At 31.9% G+C, this 9,215-nt stretch overlaps 1 non-coding gene across 1 annotated transcript; it reads left to right on the top strand.

The window, feature by feature from the left end:
- Positions 1 to 3,723: 3,723 nt before the first annotated feature.
- Trnas-gcu (transfer RNA serine (anticodon GCU)) lies at positions 3,724 to 3,805 on the top strand. The gene has a single exon. It is a non-coding gene; the product is annotated as a tRNA-Ser (tRNA).
- The last annotated feature ends 5,410 nt before the right edge of the window (positions 3,806 to 9,215 follow it).

The raw sequence follows: 9,215 nt of genomic DNA, 5'->3' as shown, positions 1-9,215 counted from the left end.
CCTGTTACACACATTTACTGCCGGTACAAAGGAGCAGCGGGTATAAGAAATATAAATACAACTTATTTTTAATTTTATAATTTTAAGTTAACATACAGGTATTAAATATTGTATATTAATTTAATTTTATTATATGGGTAATTCCATTACGGAATTTGTAAAAAGTCTCGTACGGGACAAATTTTGCCATGGAATTACCCATATACAAATTGCTGTATATCCTGAATATGGATAAGTGTCAATTTAATGTATGATATGAAAATACAAAAAAAAATATTTTATAATTTTTTTTAATTTAATTTGTTAAGTTTGGGGTTTTAGAATTCCAGACATCAAGTATATTTAACTGATCAATTAAAATTCCTCAAACGATATTTCTTTCTCTTTTGCTTATACTGAAAAGAATATTTAGTTTCTGATGATAGATAAGATTCACATAATAAAAAAATAGTTAATTTTTATCTTAATTCTATTAACTTTTTGAGAGAACAAGTCGAAGCATTGAATTAATTAATCTAACATTCTAGTTACTCCCCAAAAAGTAATGATTGATAAAATTAATGAAAGGGTGAAAAACTGTGTCTTAAGCTTTGGCTTGAGCGACAGCTTTTCTTTGGAAAATTCCCACTTGTTTGTACCGCATAAAACGATTAAAATCTGCGTCCTTTTTGCATACGAAAAAATGAAGAAACTGCGGAATTTAATTTGCATTTTTTGTGTGTGTGTGTGGTTTCAAACATTCTTTGATGCCAAAAGCACTTTTCGGTCGTTGTGGACGATGGACGATGGAAAAAGATGTAATCTAAACCGTCCGCTAACTGATGCTGATGTCGGCAGGCCATACTCGTATAGCCAAGGCAACCAATAGCCACTAAAAGGCTTAGATAATCCATTAGTGCCAAAAGGCCAGGCCAAAAAAAGGTACAACTACAATGAAAGGATGTGAAAGGACGAAGTGAGGATAACGTCAAGTTGGCAGCACAGTTTGTGCGTGCGGGTGCGTCTCTGTGTGTGTATTCGAATGTGTGTGAGTGTGTGTCAGAGTGTGTGTGTGTGTTGATGTCGACACAGCAATTTGTACAAGTCAAACCCGTTGGCGCCAAAAGTCTACGGCGCTGGCGAAAGCAAAAGAAAAGCCAAACGCAAGAGATGAAAATCCGCTTAAAAAAGTGCCGAACGTGCCAAAGGTATCGCCATCCCTTCCCCCTCCTCCTCTCTTCTCTCCATCACATCTCTGCTGCATGATAATTTATAGCCCTGAAAACTTTGCGTACAAAAAGTTTTGCGCTCTTCGATTTTCATCGCGTATTTTTTTTTTAGTTCTTTGGGTTGGCGCAACTTTTTCGCATGTTGCGCGGCGTTTGCGATTTTTAATTCTTGTGCTAAATTGTTTAAAAATGTTTTAGAAGAATTTTCGTTTTTGCCAAAAAGTAACTGCTAACAAAGTTTCGTGGCATGTTGACCACTTTGTCGCAGCAGATAGTTTTTTTTTTCACAACAATTTCCGCTTCAGTGTCGATGCAATTTGTATTAGCAAAGAGAAAAAAAAGAGTGGAGAATGGAGAAAACTTTGGCCCAAAGAATTTGCGTTTGCTCTTTTGAGAGGGCAATAAATTTGTGCGAGTCTGATTTATGCTCAATTAGTGAACAGAAAGAGCGGGAAGGAGTGGCAACTATAATACCTGCCTCATGCCACAAAACTAAACTCAGATACATTCATAATCCTTGCTGAGCAGCATCAACGATGGCGACATTCATCACAACTCTTTCGGCACTTTGTTTGTTTTTTATGCGTTTGACTTTTATGTGCGACATTTAGTACCAGCCACGCCCCCCTTTACCGCCTCGATCTGCCCCGAAGTCGTAAAACCATTTAAGCCGTTACCAACGCCGACGCCTTGTTGATTTTATGCTCAGTTAAACCAATAGTTAACGGAGCCTGAGTTAAAGAAGACTTCTTGCTCCAACCGATCATAAAACTACACGCGCCCTTCATAAAAGCGTCAAAGTCAATTTCTGGATGATTCCCAACTCTGACTGGAGTCTGAGTGTCTGCCAGTTTCTCTTCATCTCTCTCATTCTTAATTCGCACTCTTTTCTTTCCCTCCTCATATATGGTTTTTTTATGGCTTTTTTTTTGGGGCGCAACTTTAATGTGGCGCTCATAAAAATTAATTTAAATCGATTGCAAGCGACTAAGGTTCATTTTGTTTTTTTTTTTTTGCACAAGTTTATCATTTATGGAACTGGCTCAGAGCTCAGCTGCCAAAAGTAAAACCATAAAGCGTAAGAGAGATAAAAGCATATGCAGTGATATGAGCTCTGAACTGAAAGTGCTTCACAAAAAATATTCTCTCACTCTGTGATAAGGTTTTTTTATTTCGTTTGAAATAGAGTTAAAGTTATCAAGCTAAAAACAGCAAGAGTTTTCTATGAGATAGGCTAGTTTTTTCTTTTTGATCATCTCTCTGCCGCTTCTACACTTAAAGAGAATGAGCTCTTTTACTTAAAAGATCATTTCTTTGTGCTGAGATCTAGCTTAGAATACGATCTTTGAAGCTTTACCTGAGCAGATGAGAAATATTTGCTCTTTTTAATCTTTTTTACATTTATCCCTTTAGTATGTATTCTCTCTCTCTTTTTTTTGAGACGAGTTCTTTAATAGAATACAATATTTAAAATTTCGGTCTGTTATTTTTCTCTCTCCCTAATGCCCATTTCTCTTGATATCTCTCTCTCTCTCTTCTCTCTCTCTCTCTCTCTCTCTCTCTCTGTCTTCTAACTCGTATTCTTATTTTAACTCTTTCTCTCTTCTAACTCTTATTCGTATTCTTATTTTTATATTACTCTTATTCTCATCGAGTTATTTGTTTACCCTTAACTTAATATAAATTAAAGTTTTATTTCTTTTTTTCTATTATTATTATTATTCATTCCCTTATTCCCTTAAATCTATTTCTTTTAACCTTAAATTTCCTATTAAATCAATTAATTTAGGATTTTTATAGTATATCTTATTTTCCATCCCCCTTTTTATATTAAATATATCAATTTTATATTTAACAATTCATTATATATATATTTAATACACATACATATTTATATGTTTCGTTTTATATATCCTCCATTTCCTTTAAACCCACTTCCATTACTATTTCTCGATATTTTTATATATCTTTGAAAAATACTCCATTTCCTTTAAACGGACTTCCTTTACTATTTCTCGATGTATTCCTCTTTCCCCTCCATAAACTCCTTGTATTTTATCTAAAGCTCTAACATTAAATAATAATCTTGAGTTAAGTCGTTGAGGGTACCAAGTTCTTAATTCAAATAAACTCTTACTCAATCTCCCCTTAAGCTGTATAAACCCTTCAAGGTTTTGCCTTGAGTTGCACTTGCAAAAAAAAAAAAAAGTTTTGCTAAAAGTTGATAGCCACTATAATTAAGGTTAACCATAAGAGCATTTATCTTTATATATACGAAATATCAGTTAAATCGTGTGTTGCCATCGTCAAATATTTAGATAAGAAGCGTGGTTATAACTCTCTTTCTCTCTCATTCTTACTCTCTCTGCCCCTCTCTCTTGCTATCTCTGTCACTATCAGCTGCTCTTAACTGTTGAGACTAGCATAATTTGTGCGAAAAGAAATGCCAAATAAAATAAATGCTAAGCAACGCTTCAACATTGAAGAAGAGTTGTTCGACGCTCGAGAAGAAAGTGACGAGGTGGCCGAGTGGTTAAGGCGTTGGACTGCTAATCCAATGTGCTCTGCACGCGTGGGTTCGAATCCCATCCTCGTCGAGAGTTGATCTCTACTTTTTTTATTCTTTTTTATTGCACTTTATGATTATGCATTTTTGGTCTGACACCTGGCAAAGCTTCGATGCTGGGATTCAATTTCGAGCGTTGACGTTGATGAAAATGTTCAAGCACCAAAAATGGCAAATGGAGAAAATGAATTGGATTGAATTGAAATTGTAGGCGATAAAAATAAATCTTTGCAAGTGCGCAGCACGGCGTCGCCGCCGCCAACAGCTGACGAGCAAAATATCCTGCAGAAGGAAGAAGGGGAAACGAAGGGAGCGGGGAAGGAGAAATGATGAAATTGAAAAACTACACGAGCTGACGGCTGCAATGCTGCCTGCTGCCTGCTGTGAGGGGGAGAACTGATGGAAGGGTAGAAGGAAGGGTAGAAGGACTGCTGCTATAAGTCATACAATGTGCGTTATCCTTGGCGTCAGCGAGCGAGGAAGGATATTGTGTCGCCTTCAGCCACGAATCGAATCGAAGCGAACTCAAGTCGAGTCACTTCAATATGCAAATGCTGCTCAATTGCGCTTGTCTTTCATTTTTATGCGACGCTTCCCTCGCCTTGCAAATCCTTTAAAGTCCTGTGAGGCCGCAGTCATCAAACACACACCACATACATAGATAAATATATGTATGTATGTATGTATCTCTCCTCTAAAGACTTCCCCATTGCCATCAATTTTTATGCGTTTTCTATCGCTGGCCATTCTGACCGACTTCATAAAAAACCAACTTTACGATATCAACAAAATTTTTTGGTCTAAAAAACTATAAATGCTTTCCAACAAATCGTGAGTATGTCTATATTTTCTTATTCTTTTTTTTTATTTTTTTTTCAGTTTGTAAAATGCCCCCAAAGTGTTGCTTTGACGATGATGATTTTGAATGCCAAATGGCAAAAGTCGTATTTTAAATTGATTACTGATGTGTGAAAGGGTTATTCTCAAACATCAATCAATTATTACTTAATGCAATGGCAGTAAAAAAGGATTTAAAGTTAACAAATGAAATCGAGTTATTACCAATTTTAGACCATAATAAATATACAAATAATAAATATCTTAAATACTACTAAGCATGTTCAAACTATATAATATTTTTTCATAATTTATTTGACTTTAAAATGAAAACTTCAATGTATTTGTTGAAAATATTATGTTAATAATATACTGGATTTATTAATTCATAAATTTAAATTTAGGTAATTCTCTTAAATAAATAACTCAAATTAATTTAGTATTAACAACCATACATATTTAAGGGTAATTAAGCTTCTAAAATAATATTTCTAAAATATTTATTTTTTTTTGGTTAACATTTTTTTTTAAGATATTATTTGTACGAAGAATACAAATGAAAAAGTCAAAAACCATATAAAAATCTTTTTAAAAATCCATTCTAATTATTATCAAAATTGCAAAAACTGTATAACTGTTTGGCAAACTTTTTTAAAATTTAAAATTCCTTAATTTTATGTGTAGTCTCTTTCATAAAAATCTTTTAAGAAACAAATATTGTTACTATACATTAATATTTTTTAATTTCACAGTATGTATTAAAAATAAACTTTACTATTGACTGACTTATGTATATTTCTTTTAATTATTAAATATTATGTATAAATTATTGCTTGAAACACATTAAAATTTGAACAAATAATGTAAGAATTAGTTATAGGTATATTTATTGATCACTTTTAACACTGTTTAAAATAAGGAATAATATAAATGATGTGGCAAAGATTGATTTAGGAGTTTATAAACATTCTTATGGAAAATATTTAAGAATTGAATAATCTAGATTTTAATCAAATTTGGCTTTGGTTTCTAAAAATATATATTTATTATTTAAAATATTGGAAAAATCAGTTATTTTTGCAAATTGTTTTTTATCAATATTTAGCATAAACTTTCTTAAGTTAAGTTGCATTCTTAAGGAAAAAATTAAAAAAATGAAAATTTGTATTTTAATTAAGTTTGGCTTTGGTTTCTTAAAATATATATTAAATTCTTCCCATTCTTAAGGAAAAAATTAAAAAAAAAAAAAATTTGTATTTTAATCAAGTTTAGTTTTGGTCTCATAAAATATATATTTATTAATTATAGATTGTGGAAAAATCTGTTGAAATCTTTTACATTTTCACCATTTATTTTGGTATTAATATTTAGCAAAAACTTTCTTAAGTTAAATTCTTTGTATTCTTAAGGAAAATATTTAAGAAATTAAAAATTTCTATTTGAAGCAAGTTTGGTTTTGGTGTAATAAAAAATATATTTATTAATTATAATTTATGATTTCTTTTACATTTGTAAAATGTGCTGTTTTTTATTAATATTTAGCATAAACTTTCATATGTTAAATTCTTTGCATAACAAATCTGCTGTTTACAGCTTAATCAATTTGCATAATCTTTATTATGATAATTAATGATTAAGCGATCTTTTGTTCGTAACTTGTTCAATTTGCAGCGATTCGCTTTAAAGCTTTAACATGATATTTTGTCTGCGCAAAAAAAAATAAAATATATGAAATGATTTTAGGCTATGCTCGAACTCGAACTCGATGCCTAACAAGGTCACACACTAACCTGCTGCGAAGCATACAACATACAACATACAACAATGCTAGCCCTGAAAAGTACAAACATACGAGTATATATATGGTATATTTATGTACCATATGTAACTGTATTGTATGCGCGAATTAACCCCGCAGCATTTGCCACACGCCAGACTTACATGCTCCCACACAAAGAGTCGAGAGGAAGAGAAGGGAGTCAGGGAATGTTGCGAGCAGTGCTGCCAGAATTTCCGAAGTAAAAGTTGATAGATTTGAGAAAAAAAAAAATGGCTAAAAATGGCTAAAAATTAAAAAAAAAAGCCAAAAAAAATTGCTAAATCTTTTTAATGTTAGTTTTCATAGATTATACAAATATTTTATTAATTTAGGAATAAAATATTGAAATCAGAAATAAAAAATTAAAATAAACAGGATTTCGCATCTTCTTTTTTTTAACACCTATTACAATAATATCCGTGTACTTTTTATTTTAGTAAGTACTCATAAAGAAGTACATTCAAAATTTTTCATGCTTATGTTTATATACATATATAAAGATAATATTTAATTTATTTTATTTATATTAAAAATATTTAAATTCCAAAATAACCTTATAAATGTTGTTTACATACTTTTTGTCATATTTATTTAATTTCAAAAAATAATAATAAACAGTGAACTTTTAAAATGTAGTGAATGGCAAAAAAGGAATACAAAATAAAAAGGCTTTAAGTAAAATATAAATGAAAAATTGCTAAAATTGCAAAAATTGCAAAAAAAAAAAATAAAAATTTTCTAGATTTGTAGCTAATAGAATTTTAAAAAAAAAAAAATTGCAAATTTTTGGTAAAGTTGCTAGATCTAGCAACTAAAATGCTAAACTGGCAGCACTGGTTGCGAGTCTCTAAGCTGTCCAAGCGAGTGGAGATTGAGTCTGAGTCTGAGTCTGTGTCTGAAGCGGAATCGAAGTCGGAGTCAGAGTCAGAGGTGGGAAGTCTGGGCAACCAACTGAGCTCTGATTGAATAATCGTGCTGCGCTAGCTTCGCCAGCTGATGGAACAAATCGTGTCTAATAGACTGATTAATATCACAAGATTTCCAGTTGGTTCAAGTCAAGCGAGCAGCCCTGAACTCTCGCCCCTTCCCCCTCTTCTGCCCCGCCCCTGTTTACCTCTGTGCTTGGCGCATGTAACATGATTCGCTTGGATTAAATATGCTTAAATTGATTGATTGTTCAAATGATGTATAGTCATTAGATGGTTTTTTTTTTCCTATCGACTTCTTGGACGCAGCACCTGTCGTCTATCGTTCTCTCTTTCTCTCCCTCTCTCTTTCTTCTTTTTTACTTCAACTAGCTTAGCAACGTTTTTAATTACTTGCAGTTAAGCGAAAAACTGCAAAAATTTTCGAAACGTATCAAATTGATTTGACTAAGGACTTTGCCATGATCTATGCGAAAGGATATCCGCAAAAGACGCTCGAAAGTATGCAAAACTTTTTTTTGTTCCCTCTTGTTGCTGTTTTGGATTATCATTTGTGCCACCTTCCATGGCGAATCGTAGAATCTTCGAGGGGGGGGCGGATGCGTAGTTCGGTTATAAAGAAGAAATATTACACATTACGACAAATTGTGGAGACTGTCAGGCGACAATAATAACGTTTAAACTTAAATGTACGACGACTCTGACTCTGACTCTGACTCTGACTAACTGCCACAAAAGGGGTTGAATGCCACATCTCGAGACAGTTTTATTGTTGCACACTATAAAATATACGAAAATATTACTACATCTCCCACTTCTTCTCCCTCTCTCTTTTTATTCCTGTGACATAAGCAAACAGTTGGCCAAAGTGCAACAGCTCAATTGATAAGAGAGCATTTAAAGTGCGCACACGATTTTCAAGTGCACTCCGAAAGCATACTGCAAAACTTTTTCCCCAGTTGCATAACATATTGTGTTGCCCATTGTTGTTGTTGTTCTTGTTGTTGCTATTGCTGTGGTTGTTTGTGGCAGGTATAAAGGAGGTGCCATAAATGCTTTCTTCAGTTTGTAAGAAATCTTTTCTTGCAACACGCAACTCGAAGTTGTGAATACCCTGTAACCATGATTAAGATATTAATTATGCTTAAAATTTAAAGAAAATTTCAAAAAATTATATTTGAAAGATGTTCATAATATTTTACTCGGTATAATAAATCTATGCCTTATAAAAATGTTTATCTTTCTACTAAATAAAAACTTTCTATTGAAATTTTTAAAATAACCTTAACAAAATACTACAAAACATTTATATCATTTGTAATATCCAAATTGTAGTTTAATAAAATTTTATGAAATATCAAATTATTTTAAGAATAACTTATGTACATCGCTAAAAAAATCATAGATCAGAAATCATTCATTCAAAATTTACAACTATTAAATTTTTATTTATTATCTTTACGTGTATAACTTATGTCGCTTTAAGTCCAGTACTTAGCAATTATTAATTAAGAATTGATTTTTCGATTTTAGTTAGTAAAAAACAAGTTAGAAACGTACAATCGGGTGTGCTCGACTATAAGATACCCGCTACTTATTCTTAATAGAAGCAAAAAATTACGGTATTATTCTCAAAATTTACCAAATTAGTATACCGAAAAATAACAACAAAAAATACGTAAGGTCCTATGCGGTATATTGATAGTATATACTGTGCAAAATATACCGTATAGTACAAAATATACCAGATTGTCAGCAAAAGCATCTAATATTAAGTTATTTCTTAAAAAACTTATACAATTTTCATCTGATCGCAACCAAATTTTCGGGACCTATAAATACTGTAGTTATTAAGGTAT

The sequence above is a fragment of the Drosophila nasuta genome, chromosome 2R (genome assembly GCF_023558535.2).
Source record: "Drosophila nasuta strain 15112-1781.00 chromosome 2R, ASM2355853v1, whole genome shotgun sequence".
Taxonomy (NCBI): domain Eukaryota; kingdom Metazoa; phylum Arthropoda; class Insecta; order Diptera; family Drosophilidae; genus Drosophila; species Drosophila nasuta.
Note: the sequence above shows the minus strand (reverse complement) of the source record. Positions and strands in the feature narration are given on the sequence as shown.